This window comes from Choloepus didactylus, chromosome 1 (genome assembly GCF_015220235.1).
Source record: "Choloepus didactylus isolate mChoDid1 chromosome 1, mChoDid1.pri, whole genome shotgun sequence".
NCBI classification, from domain to species: domain Eukaryota; kingdom Metazoa; phylum Chordata; class Mammalia; order Pilosa; family Megalonychidae; genus Choloepus; species Choloepus didactylus.
This window is the reverse complement of record NC_051307.1, coordinates 183,078,687-183,093,616: the sequence shown is the minus strand read 5'-3', so window position 1 is coordinate 183,093,616 and position 14,930 is coordinate 183,078,687.

Genomic DNA, 14,930 nt, shown 5'->3' with positions numbered 1-14,930 from the left:
TGTTTCAACACAAGAAAAATCAATTAATGTAATATGTCATATCAACAAATCAAAGAAGAAAGACCAAATGATCATCTTGACTGATGCAGAAAAGGCATTTGACAAAATTCATCATCCTTTCTTGATAAAAACACTTCAAAAGATAGGAATAGAAGGAAACTTCCTCAACATGATAAGGGACATGTATGAAAAACGGACAGCTAACATCATATTCAATGGGGAAAGACTGAAAGCTTTCCCTCCAAGATCTCGAAAAAGATGCCCACTGTCACAATTGTTATTCAGCATTGTGTTGGAAGTTCTAGCTAGAGCAATTAAACAATAAAAAGAAATAAAAGGCATCCAAATTGGAGAGTATGCTGTTTTGGATATATTATGTCCCCCAAAAGGCCATATGTTCTTCAGTTCAATCTTGGGGCAGACATATTAGTGTTGATTAGGTTGGAATCTTTGGATTAGGCTGTTTCCATGGAAATGTGATCCACCCAACTGCAGGTAATACCTTTGATTAGATTATTTCCATGGAGGTGTGGCCCCACCCATTCAGTGTTAGTCTTGGTTAGTTTATTGGGACCCTATAAAAGCTCACAAACAGAAGGACTTTGGAGCAGCTGCGGCCAAGAGAGGCATTTCAGAGATGGCCATTGAAAGCAGACTTTTGCTAGCCCAGATTTTGCCTGGGAGAAACTAAGAGAACACCCCCAGACACCTAGAGAGGAATGTCCTAGGATAAAGCCAGAACACTGGAGAAAATACCAGCCATGTGCCTATGCCTTCCCAGCTAACAGGTTTTCTGAATGCCATCAGTGTTCTTCAGTGAAGGTACCCTACAGTTGATGCCTTTGTTTGGACACTTTTATGGCCTTGGGACTATAACTTTGTAAACAAATAAACCCCCTACATAAAAGCCAGTCTATTTCTGGTATTTTGCATAATGGCAGCATTAGCAAACCAGAACAGACAGGAAGAAGTGAAACTTTCACTTTTTGCAGATGTCATGATCCTATATTTGGAAAGTCCTGAAATATCAACAACAAAGCTACCAGAGCTAATTAACAAGTTCAGCAAAGTGGCAGGATATAGGATCAACATGCATTTTCAGCAGACTGGGAGCCTCCCTACACAGCCCAGCAGCCCAGAACTGCCCTGGGGGGATGGCACTCACCTGTGACATAGTACAGTCATCCCTCAACAGAGGACCAGGGGGTGTATGGCCTGGAGGAGGGACCCACTCGCAAGTCTCGGGAGCCATACTCCAATACCAAGGACTTGTGGGTCAGTGGCAGAAACAAACTGTGGCAGGACTGAACTGAAGGATTAGACTATTGCAGCAGCTTTAAAACTCTAGAAACACCAAGGAGATTTGATTGTTAGAGCCACCACCCCTCCCTGACTGCCCAGACACGCACCCCATATACAGGGCGGGCAACACCAACTACACATGCAAGCTTGGTACACCAATTGGACCCCACAAGACTCACTCCCCTACTCACCACAAAGGCAAAGCAGGGGAGAACTGGCTTGTGGAGAACAGGTGGCTTGTGGATGCCACCTGCTGGTTAGTTAGAGAAAGTGTACTCCACGAAGCTGTAGATCTGATAAATTAGAGATAAGGACTTCAATTGGTCTACAAATCCTAAAAGAACCCTATCAAGTTAAGCAAATGCCAAGAGGCCAAAAGCAACAGAAAATTATAAAGCATATAAAAAAACCAGACGATATGGATAACCCAAGCCCAAGCACCCAAATCAAAAGATCAGAAGAGATACAGCACCTAGAGCAACTACTCAAAGAACTAAAGATGAACAATGAGACCATAGTAAGGGATACAAAGGATATCAAGAAGACCCTAGAAGAGCATAAAGAAGACATTGCAAGACTAAATAAAAAAAATAGATGATCTTACGGAAATTAAAGAAACTGTTGACCAAATTAAAAAGATTCTGGATACTCATAGTACAAGACTAGAGGAAGTTGAACAGTGAATCAGTGACCTGGAAGATGACAGAATGGAAAATGAAAGCACAAAAGAAAGAATGGGGAAAAAAATTGAAAAAATTGAAACAGACCTCAGGGATATGATAGATAATATAAAACATCCGAATATAAGACTCATTGGTGTTCCAGAAGGGGAAGAAAAGGGTAAAGGTCTAGGAAGAGTATTCAAAGAAATTTTGGGGGACAACTTCCCAAATCTTCTAAACACCATAAATACACAAATTATAAATGCCCAGCAAACTCCAAATAGACTAACCCAAATAAACCCACTCCGAGACATATTCTGATCACACTGTCAAACACGGAAGAGAAGGAGCAAGTTCTGAAAGCAGCAAGAGAAAAGCAATTCACCACATACAAAGGAAACAGCATAAGACTAAGTAGTGACTACTCAGCAGCCACCATGGAGGCGAGAAGGCAGTGGCACGATATATTTAAAATTCTGAGTGAGAAAAATTTCCAACCAAGAATACTTTATCCAGCAAAGCTCTCCTTCAAATTTGAGGGGGAGCTTAAATTTTTCACAGACAAACAAATGCTGAGAGAATTTGCTAACAAGAGACCTGCCCTACTGGAGATACTAAAGGAAGCCCTACAGACAGAGAAACAAAGAAAGGAGAGAGAGACTTGGAGAAAGGTTCAGTACTAAAGAGATTCGGTATGGGTACATTAAAGTATATTAACAGAGAGAGGGGAAAAATGTATATAACAAACATAACCAAAGGATAAGATGGCTGATTCAGGATCAACATGCAAAAAATCAATAGTGTTTGTATACACCAGTAACAAGCAATCTGAGGAGGAAATCAAGACCAAAATTGCATTTACAGTAGCAACCAAAAGAATCAAAATCTAGGAATAAATTTAACCAAGGACATAAAGAACCTATACAAAGAAAACTGCAAAGCATTACTAAAAAACATCAAAGAAGACCTAAATAAGTGAAGGACATACCATGTTCATGGATTGGAAGATCAAATATAATTAAGACATTGTTTCAGTTTGCTAAAGGTGCTTAAATGCAATATACCAGAAATGGGTTGGCTTTTACAAAGGGGTTTTTTTAGATTAAAATTTTGTAATTCTAAGGCCATGAAAATGTCCAAATTAAAGCATCAACAAGAGGATACCTTCTCTGAAGAAAGGCTGCTGGCATCTGGGACATCTCTGTCACATGGGAAGGCACATGGCTGGCATCTGCTGTCCTTCTCTCCTGGGTTTTATTGCTTTCAGGTTCTGGCTTCAGCGGCTCTTTCGGCTTCTGTGGGTATTTCTCTCTCTGAGCTCTCTGGCTTTTTTCTGTCCTTTATCCTCTCATAAAGGACTCCAGTAAAGGATTAAGACCCAGTTTGAATTGGGTGAGTCATATCTTAATTGAAACAACCTATCAAAAGATCCCACCCAAAATAGGTCTGCACCCACAAAAATGGATTAAAAGAACATGACCTCTTCTGGGTTACATAACAACTTTAAACCAGCACAGGTGTCAATTCTACCCAAAATGATTTGTAGATTCAATGCAATACCACTGAAAATCCTAACAGCTTACTTTTCAGAAATAGAAAAGCCAACAATAAAGTTTATTTGGAGTAGCCAGGTGCCCCAAATAGCTAAAAACATCTTGATAAAGAAAATTGAAGTTGGAGGTCTCACACCACCTGACTTCAAAGAAAATTACAAAGCTATGGTGGTCAAAACAACATGGTCCTGCTATAAAGATAGATATACTAACCAATGGAATTGAGCTAAGAGTTCAGAAATAGACCCTCCCATCTATGGACAATTGATTTTTGACAAGGTGGCCAATTCCACTTAACTAGGACAGACAGCCTCTTCAGCAAATGAAGCTGGGACAACTAGGTATCCATATCCAAAGAAATGAAAGAGGACCCCCTACATCACACTGTACACAAAAAATTAAACTCAAAGTGAATAAAAAACCTAAACGTAACAGTCACTACCATAAAACTCCTAGCAGAAAATATAGGGAAACATCTTCAAGACCTGGTGATGGGAGGTAGCTTCTGAGACCTTATACCAAAAGCACAAGCAACGAAAGAAGAAATAGATAAATGGGATCTCCTCAAAATTGAATACTTTTGCATGTCAAAGGACTTTGTCAAGAAAGTAAAAGGCAGCCTACTTCAATAGGAGACAATATTCAGAAACCACATATCTAATAAGGGTTTAATATCCAGAATATATAGAAAGAGATCCTACAACTCAACAACAGAAAGGCAAACAACCCAATTAAAAAATGGGCAAAAGACAAGGATATACACTTTTCCAAAGAGGAATACAAATAGCTCAAAAGTATATGAAAAGATACTCAACTTTGCTACCTATCAGGGGAATGCAAATCAAAACCACAATGAGATACCATCTTACACCTATTAGAATGGCCATTATAAAAAAACAAAAAACAAAAATCAGAAAACTACTAGTGCTGGAGAGGATGTGGAGAAATGGTAAGTTATTCACTGTTGATGGGAATGTTGAATGGTGCAGCTGCTCTGGAAGGTAGTTTGGCGGTTCCATAGGAAGCTAAGTATAGATTTGCCATATGATCCAGCAATTCCATTTCCAGGTATGTACCTGGAAGAACTAAAAGCAGAGATGTGAACAGACATTTGCACACCGATGTTTGTAGCGGCATTATTCATGATTGCCAAAAGATGGAAATAGCCCAGATGTCCACTCATCCAACAGATGAGTGGATAAACAAATTGTGGTGTATACATACAATGTAATATTATGCAGGTGTGAGACAGAACAAAGTCATGATGCATGCAACAACATAGATGAATCTTGAGGACATTATGTAGCAAGAAATAAGCCAGAAACAAAAAGACAGGTATTGTATGGTCTCACTAATATGAACTAACTACAATGAGCAAACTCTGAGGGTTAAATTAGAGAGCACAGGTTATCAGGAGATAGAAAGATGGCAGAGATTGGGCAATTGATGCTTAAGGAGTACAGAATGTTCAATACGGTTAATTGTAAAGGTTCAGAAATGGATAGTACAATACTGTGTGATGGTAGCACAATATTGTAAGTGTAATTACCAAAGGTGAGTATGAGTGTGGTTGAAAGAGGAAGGCTGGAATTGCGTATGTCACCAGAAGGTAAGCTAGAGGATAAAAACTCAGAATGTATAACTTAGCAAAATCTAGAGTGGAAAATGGTGGAAAATGATGGCTGTTAATTGTACAAATCTAAGAAAGTTCTTACATCAACGAGAACAAATGTATGTCACTATTACAAGGTGTTAAAAATGGTATGGTATATGGAAAAAATACAATTACTGCAAACTAAAGTCTGTAGTTAAAAGTAACACTGTAATATTCTTCATTAATTGTAACAAAGGCAATATACCAAAGCTAAATGTAAATAAGAGGGGGATAAAAGGGAGGGGTATGGGATATATTTTTCCTTCTTTCTTTTCAGAAGAAATGGGAATATGCTCATATAGATTGTGGTGGTGAATGCTTAACTATGTGATTATACCAGGAGCCATTGACTGTACACTTAGAATGGATTATATGATGTGTGAATAGACCTGTTTAAAAAAACAAACAGAAAACCACAAGTGCTGGAAGAGATATGGAGAAAGAGATACACTTATTCACTGCTGGTAAGGAAATAGAATTGTGCAGCTGCTCTGGAGGGCAGTGTGACAGTTCCTCAGGAAGCTAAGTATAGAATTGTCATATTATCTAGCAGTCATGTTACTAGGTATGTATTTGGAAGAAGTGAGGCAGGAACATGAATAGAAATTTGCACACAGAAGTATATGGTGGTATTATTCACAATTGCCAATGGATGGAGGTGGCCCAAGGGTCCAGTGACTGATGAGCAGAAGGAAAAACTGTGGTTTATACATACAATGGAATACTAAAATTGATTGTGGAGATCAATGCACAACTGTATGATAGAGAGGAATGAAGTCGTGAGGCATGCAATGAGGTGAATGGATCTTGAGGACATTATGTTGAGTGAAGAAAGCCAGAAAGGAAAAGACAGATATTGTAATGTTTCACTAAGATGAACTAACTATAACTAGCAAACTCTGAGAGTTAAAGTTGAAAGCATAGGTTATCAGGAGATAAAGAGGGCAGAGATAGGGCAATTGATGTTTAAGGAGTATAGAATATTCAATAAGGTTGGTTGTAAAGGTTCAAAAATGAATAGCACAATACTGTATGATGGTAGTACAACACTGTAAGTGTAATTAGCAAAGCTGGGTATGAGTATGGTTGAAAGAGGAAGGCTAGAGTCTTGTATGTCACCAAAAGGTAAGCTACAGGATAAAAATTGGGATTGTATAACTTAGCAAAACCGAGAGTGGACAATAATGGTGGTTAATTGTGTAAATATAAGAAAGTTCTTACATGAACTAGAACAAGTGTACACCACTATTACAAGGTGTTAATAATAGGGTGATATATGGGAAAAAATACAATAAGATAAAGTAAGCTGTATAGTTAACAGTAACATTGTAATATTCTTGCATTAATTGAAACAAAAGCACTATACCAAAGCTAAATGTCAATAATAGGGGATATAAAGAGTATGGGAATTTTTTCTTCAGAAGAAATGAGAATGTTCTCATATTATCTGTACTGGTGAATGCATAACTATGTGATTATACCAAGAGCCACAGATTGTACACTTAGGATGGATTTTATGGTGTGTGAATAAAGCTGTTAAAAAAAACAATAATAATAATGGTGGGAAGGAGGATGGGATGTTTTGGGTTTTCTTTTTTACTTATTTATTTTTTGGGAAGTAATGAAAATGTTCTAAAATTGATTGCGGTGATGAATATACAACTGTATGATAATACTGTGAGCCATTGATTGTATACTTTGGATGGATTATATGGTGTGTGAATATATCCCAACAAAATTGCATTTTTAAAAAAAAGCAAAAGGGACAACCAAGTGGGCAGCTATAGGAACACACATGATCTCACTCTGTTCTAGTTCATCCCTTGATTTTACATTGGAGAAAAGGGTCCAGAGAGGTTGTGACTCTCAGGTCTCATTTGTTTACTGAAAAAAATATTTAGTGACCAGTGCTCACTAAATGCTGGACACTGTGCTAGAGATCAGATATACAATAGATATGCTTATGACCAAGTCAAAGAATACTGGGGAGCAAACAGGTAGTTATACAACAGTGAGTTCATATAATGCCAGGATAAAAGAGGCCCAGTTGCTGCAGGGACACACAGAAAGGTCACCTAACCTAGCCTGGTGCAGGTGCAGTCAGGTGGAGCTTTCTGGAGGATGAGATGGCAAAGGAGACTGCGAATGCAGATGTCCTGCTTCCACTGAGATGCTGGTCGTACTTCCCAGTGCTTGTGGAGGGATTTCTATGCTTTATGTGAGTGGAGGGGAGCAAGGGACCCCAGTACAAAGCTTGGTTCAACCTCCATGTTTTCAGTGGCATTAATTGAAAAAAAATCTACTGAAAACTTCCCCAGGTTTCTTCTTCTACTTCAATTCATGCACATGATGATCAGAATGAGTTTCCTCAATCTCCAATCACAAGAATCTTTGACTCTCAGTTCCTTCCATGCAAATTCAAATCCTTCTGCTAACTTTTAAGACCAAGCTTATTACCCCTATTTTATCTCACTGCCCCAGTATGCCCCTTTTGCTCCATTCATTCACATCAAAGACATTAAAACATCATATACACGCTGCCTATTAATGCTCTCTCACACTCATTTGAGAAAGACTGAATCTACATTGAGGGATGGGAAGTATACAGCACAGTAGGAGAGACTTTCTACCCAAAATGTGATCCCAGAGCCAGTAGCAACAACATCACTCCGGAGTTTGTTAAAAAATGCAAAATCTCAGCCCCAAACCAGACCTACTGAATCAGAACCTGAAGTTCATCAAAATCCCCAGATGATGATTGTGCCTATTAAAATTTGAGATGTTGTTCTAAAGAGATAATATAAGCGCTGTTAAATTCCACATGACATAAAGGTGACCGACCCACAATAGATTTCTTTGTAAGCATAGTCTCACTTTTATCACTTTTATGTTCAATAAGCACAACAAACCCTTGTTTTTATAAAGTTTTTGACTGTTGCTGATTGACAATTACGGCATTTTGATGACTAATTTGCATACTATTACTACCTTGTTAAAATGTGCTCAGGATTCATAAAATAATTTTAAAAACAGCACCTGAATATTAATACATTTTCAACAAAAATATAAACAAATTTTAAAATGCTTATAAAATTGTAAATATGTAGAAAATATAAATGTTAAATACACACTGATGAAACTAATAAAGTCTTATTCAAAAACACATTACCTAAGAATGAGGAAATGATAACTTATTATGAGCAATTTTAAAACTATAATTTACTCTTTTTTAAAAATAAAAAAGCCCAATTTGAAAATAAAACAAAATAAAGGCAATGTGTATTAGGAACATAACTGGGAAGTGGTGAGCACATTTTTGTGAAGATTTTTCTAGCTGCTGAAACAGGTCTTTGAGTGTTCTCATTAGGAAATATGAGAGAGAGGACTCTTCTTCAAATAATTGAATCTCTTGTTTGAAGAACAGTTTTCAAACAACTCTCAGAAACTGGAATTATATATGTGTGTGCATGTGTGTGTGTTTGTGTATGTGTGTAATGAGCTGTATTTTTTGTCTCAAAAAAGACATTTCAGGTCCATTGTCATCTCTTTCTGCTTTGGTTTTATCTTGTACCGCTAGATACACAACAAGGATACCTGTTCCAATTTCAGAACTGTCATATTTATGTACCACTTGCATGGGAATCCTTTGAACTACCTGAGAATTACTCTTGTGACTAAAGCTTTGCTTTATCAATTGTTATTTTCTTCCTCTTCTTGAGGATTGTGGAGTTTTAGAAGAATGCTTTCTAAACAAGCACCTCTTTGTTTAACACAAAATTTTAATGCAGCATAGAACTCTCCAAGTATGCAACCAATATGCAAATAAATTTCAGATTTATTTAAATTCTGAATTAATGGTGTTACATCAGTAAAAATGCTTGCATTTTTAGTAGTATATATACCAGAACACCAGAATACCAAAACCAAAAGGGTGGTCAATGACTGCAATGATTAGCAATACTGACAAATCAGGGACAGGCCATTATTAACTGACTCATTGAAATAGAAGAGCAAGGGATCATTGTAAAAGATGACAACATGGAAACTATCTTTCTCCCATCTTGTACTTTGCAAAGATTTTCCATTCAATCACACTGGATTAGAATAAAATTTTTTGATACAAACCACTCTAATTTTGAATTCAATTCTAAGATGCCTAGAGCAGTGACATATGCCTATGCTTGCTAAAGGGAAATCTGCTAGGAAAAATAATTTATCTTCCATCCACATTTCACTGATTCATGTTTTAACAAACTTCAATGAGACCAGAACATGTAGAAACCAAACTTACGCTGAGTCTTTTTAACATAGGAAATGTTTACAAAAGCTTACATCTGTGTTCCTTTCATGTATCCTTGTGATTATTTTGGTATTTTTATTGAAGCTAATGGTTTTCCAGAAATAAAACCTAATTTATCACATTTTGCCTGTGGGAAACAGGAATTCTAATTATAATTCCATGACTTGCAGCCTTCTCCCAGGATCTAAATCAGCCACAAGTTGAAGGTCTTGTGAAAGTTACCTGCCTGATGAGGCTTTGTTACAAACCTTCACTTTCTCCTTATTTATAAGGATATAGTGAAAACCTTTTGTGAGTGTGACTAGCTTTTCCTGGACATCTTCCTTCTGTGTCCCACGGGAGGTTATTTAGAGGCAGAATTGCTAACAGCATGTGCTCTACCACCACATGCCTGGTTTTGAATCCCACATCTGCCACCTGGTATCTGTGTAGCGTTGGGTAAGTTTGGTCAGCTCTCTGTGCCTCAGTTTACTCATCTGTAAAAGGGGGAGAATAACAGTTGTATCTACCCCAGGATTGTCACATGGATTAATAAGAAGGATGTCCAGAGTATGTACAACAGGGCCTTGTACCTTTTGAGTGTTATATAAGTGATTATTATCATAGCCAATGAAAGTGACTGTGCCCTTCTGTTCCCTTCCCTTGGCCCCCAGAAAGAACAGAGAATTAAACAACATTTTTCATCTATATCTTCAGAAGCAACATGACAGAAGGGGCATCAACACTGGAGTCACACAGACCTAGGTTCAAATCCCATCTCTAATTGGCTGTATAAATTTGGGCATATTATTTTTGCTCTCTCAGCATCTGTTTTCTTGTTTGTGGAGAATATTAGTATCTACCTCAAAAGAACTTTAGGGACATTAAAATAAATTAATATGCTTAAAGCATCTAGCACTTGCCTGGTCAAAAATGATCAATAAATGTCTAGTACTTTTTCCCTTTCTTTCCTGTCACTGCCAATGTATTCCATGACTTCTTTTTTTTTTTTCTTCTGCAAATAAGCTATGCCACCCCTAATTTTCCTCCTTTCAAACTTACTCATCCAGCCCCTCAAAGCCCTGGTCTTTTCTGGGCAGACATGTGTATCAATTCTTCTGGACATTAGCAGTCTAAGAGTTATGTCTTCCAGTAGTAATCCCTTAATCTCTTCCAGGGAGCCTGAGGGAGAGAGAGAGAAAGAATATGCATGTGTATGTGAGTGTGTGTGTGTGAGAGAGAGAGAGTCTATATTTCATCTGTCTATGCATTCAACCAAAATTCCCTGAGGCCCCACCATAAAGCTGACACTGTGGTAGGTTCTAAGAATAAAGCTATGAGTTAGACAAGGTCCCTGACCTGCCAAAATTCATATATTCTAGTGTGGGAGCAGATACATAAGCAGGTACTTACAAAGCCATACAGTGTATGAAGGATGTGAAGGAAGCATTGTCAAAGGGCAGCTAATTCAGCTAATCCATCTGTGGGAGCATTGATCAAATCTTTAGAGAAAGTTGGGATTCCCAAATCTTGCAGGATTAACAAGAGGGAAACAAAGAGAAAGGTAGAGAAACAGTGTAGATAAATATTTTGGGCAGAGGGGCGGCATGAGCAAACAACTGAGGAGAGAAACAGTCTCATGGGAGTAGGGTAACCATGAGCATTTTGGAGACAAGAAGGAAAAACCTGATCTGGTAGAGGGAGGCAGGATCTATCTCTACCTGGATCAGGGTGAGCTTAGTGGTACAGGACCTAAGAATATATCTGGGAAGGCAGGATATAGGATTTTCAACATAAAATGATATGGCCAGATCTGAGATGTTGAATTTTCTGGAGGCTGCATTGAGAATAGGCTTGAGGGGGAACAAGACTGAAAACCAGAAGAGAAATCAGAAGGCTGGGAGAATATATAAGCCAGGAGATAAATGATGAGGGCCTTGGTTAGGGCAGTGGGGGAGAGTGGAGGGGAGAGGATAGGCCAGAAAAATAAGTGGCAAAATCTTCAGGACCACGCCAAAGAGGAGATGAAGGAAAAGGAGTGGGTAACAATAAGTGGATTGAAGGTTGAAAGAAAGGTAAGAGGCAAAGATAAAGCTCTTGTTTCTGGTTTGGGTACCTAGATCAGGGGTATGGCAACATGCTTTCTTAAGGGGATTTTAGACATAGTTGTTGAAAGGGTAGCTAAAGCCCATTACTGAATATCAATAGGGGCTTCTTACTCTATCTTACTGACATGGTAACCCTGGCATCTAGAATTTTGCCCTTAAATGAGCTCACAAACTACAAATGGATGTAACAAACTCAGATATGCAATAAAAACTCATTTTTATTTTTTAAATACAATTTAGTTTTTGTTTTGACCCACCCCTCCTTTCCCTCAATCTATCTGGGGTTCCCTATCCTCTTCCCGAGCATTTTAACCTCCAAGGACTGTTGTAAGCCTGAATGGGATGGTGGGACTCTATAGCTGGGTCTGGGTCATCAGTCTGCACTGGTGCATTCTGGGATGTCCTTTTCTCCTGATGTCACTGATCCCTCAGATCTGGAGGTCTCTGCAGCATGGCAGCCTCAAATGAGTAGTAAGAAATTCTGAGGGGAAGACTGGAGTTCTGAGGGGAAGCCAGAAATCCAGCCTGCTTCAACACTTCTCACAGCCCTCCCCTCCCTGGGGTCTTGAGCTCCCCCCCAGAGCTCTGCTCAAAATAGGATACAGGATTCCTTTTTCTTGGAACATCAAACTCACCCACTCACATTTTCTCCTCTTTTTTACTTCAAGGTGATTGAATCTCTCCCACTCTCACAGTACTTTTTCTTGCACTCTTTTTTTTTTTGATATTTGATGAACAAGGTTCTAAATTCATTTAGGAGTTTGGAAAGCAAAGCCTGAAAGTTGATTAACACCTGTCAAGCGATTTCCACCTTTCAGATCCCTCCCTTGAAGCAATGGACAGAATTCCCATCACCTTGAATGGGAGAAGGAGGGGAAAAAGGCATATATACTGCAGGAAGGGGGGGTGAGATGCGTTAATAAATTTTTCAGAAAAAGCACACCTCACCAATAATAATAAAACAAGCAATAAATTAAGAATTCTTGTTTCCTGTTTAGGAAAGTTCTTGGCTGAAGGAGCAGCTAAGGCATAGAGAACAATAAACATTTGGGTGAATAATTGTAAACATTGATATTGTAGCTTTTGTCGTTAATAAATTGCATGCCAGTCTGAGGGCAAGGGGGTAGGATTTTTTAAATTATGATTATTATTTTTTGGTTTGGTTTTGTTTACAGTTTGTCCCTGCTTTTAGTTTTATCGTTCCAGGCATGTAGCTTGCAATCTTTCTAAAGGTGTCTAACCTACAGGCTAATAGAATTTGGGAGAAAACAATATAAGAGAATAAAATTAGGGTGAATTAGAGACTTGGCTAAGGTTAAGTAAGAGATGTTAAGCAATGCTGCATTATCTCAAGGTACTGGAGGAACCAAAAGAAATGAAGACTGTTTCCACTATATTGGGATAAGTAAATGGAGAAATTTCTGGCAACTGATAAGATGTCATGCCATCAAATATATCTTTACTCTTTAAGTGTTTATTTTATATTTTCACTGACACATTTAAATTTGGGGCAATAAACGCCTCAGGTGATTGTTAAATTTGTTATGGTCTGTTGACCCAGGAGCTAGTAGATGAAATATTTTATTCCATCTTGTAAACACAATGGGCAATTATAATTCCAAGAGTAGGATTAGTGTTTTCTAACTGCAGAGATACGGCCTAGAGAATTTAAAGCCTCTTTTTATGGTCTCACAAGAAGATAGGCAAAAGTTTGGGATTCATTTCACACAGGGGTGTGTAATCACTTTGACTATCACCATGAAGTCACACTGGAAGCCATTAGATGGTAGAGGTATATGGAATGGAGCCAGGAAACCCAGGTTGAAGTGCCATCTTCACCTCTAATTAGTATAGCAAAATTGGTCAACTCCCTCTATACTATAGCATGAGAAGTCTGGCTTAGACCAGGAGTTACAAATGCAAATGCCTCCATGGGCAGGGTAGGTGACATAAATTTTAAAAGTATACATGACTTTTTATACATGTGACTGCATATCACAGCATCGCCACTTATTTTATTCACACAAAAACAAGTGTGTTGAAATTTCAGTCTCCTTTACAGATCATTAAGCTTTTCATCATGTATCTTTTCTTCTTACCATTCATGGTTCTCCTCCTGGTTTGCTTTCCTAATGGCGGCTTAAGTTGTATTCTTTTGCTATGGACATACTTGGTTGGCATATTAAACTCAGAAATCTTCTCTATGTCCTCAGGAAGTATGGCTGGCTGCTCACATTTTTCTTGAAGCATATGGCTCTCTCTTTTCCCCTTTTTCTTTCTACTTTTGAAAAAGCCATGGTTACGAGGACAGATTGTCCTTTCTTTTTTATTCTACTACAAGAAAGGCAACAGCATTACTGGGATAATACTTGGCAGTTGACACTTGGCTTCAGTGTGGGGAGTAATAATGAGTGGTGAAACTGGGGCGAATGGAGAGCATGTCCTTTGTGAAAAGGGGCTGAGGTATCTGTCCCCTTTGTAGCAGGCAGCTTGATTGTTGGCCTCTGAGAATATGAGTCCAGTACACCTATGCCTTCTGCAGTTTTTTCTAGATGGCTTGTAAGTCTTGATTATTTTACATGATATTCTCCTGAATTTTAATTGTTGGCAACTTCATTTAAATTTAAACAATTATCAAGAGTAGCAACACTTAATGGCCAATGGTCAATGGTTCAGGCCAACTATGAGAAATCTGTGGGTCAGATAACCACAAAGGCTTTAGCCTGTTGGATCACATGACCCTAAACGTCCCTCACACCTTTGAACATTTTTTGTAAGCCAGTGCTTACATTCCCTGGCATACTTTACACGTCCTAACTCATTTGATCTTCACAACACCTTATGAAGCAGGCACTATTGTTATCCTTATTTTAAAGACAAGAAAATTGAGGCACAGAGCAGTTAAGTGATTTGCCTAATGTCACAGAGCAAAAAATCAGGAGAGCTCTGGCACCATAGCCCAGAAATCTCTTAACTTTACTTATGTAAATTTAGATCTCTTATTTAAAAATAACAACTTTCCTTAACAAGTATTAGTTTATGAAAATTGTTGTTGATGACAATGAGCATATTTATTTGGATTTGTATGAAGGTAATAGACTTGGTAGTTTGAATTATATACTCCAATGTAGATATATTCTTAATCTTATTCAGCATTTCTGTGGGTGTGAACCCATTGTAAATAGGACCTTTTTAAATTTATTAAATAGAAAGGGGGAGAACCTAAGATGGTGGCTAGGTGAGACAGGGCAAAAAAACACCTCCATGAAAAATACTAGATAAAAACCAGAAAGTGACCCAGAACACCACTTCCGGCGATGCACCAGCCGGACAAGGTTTGCTAAATCCACAGGGGCCATGCACTTGGTGAAA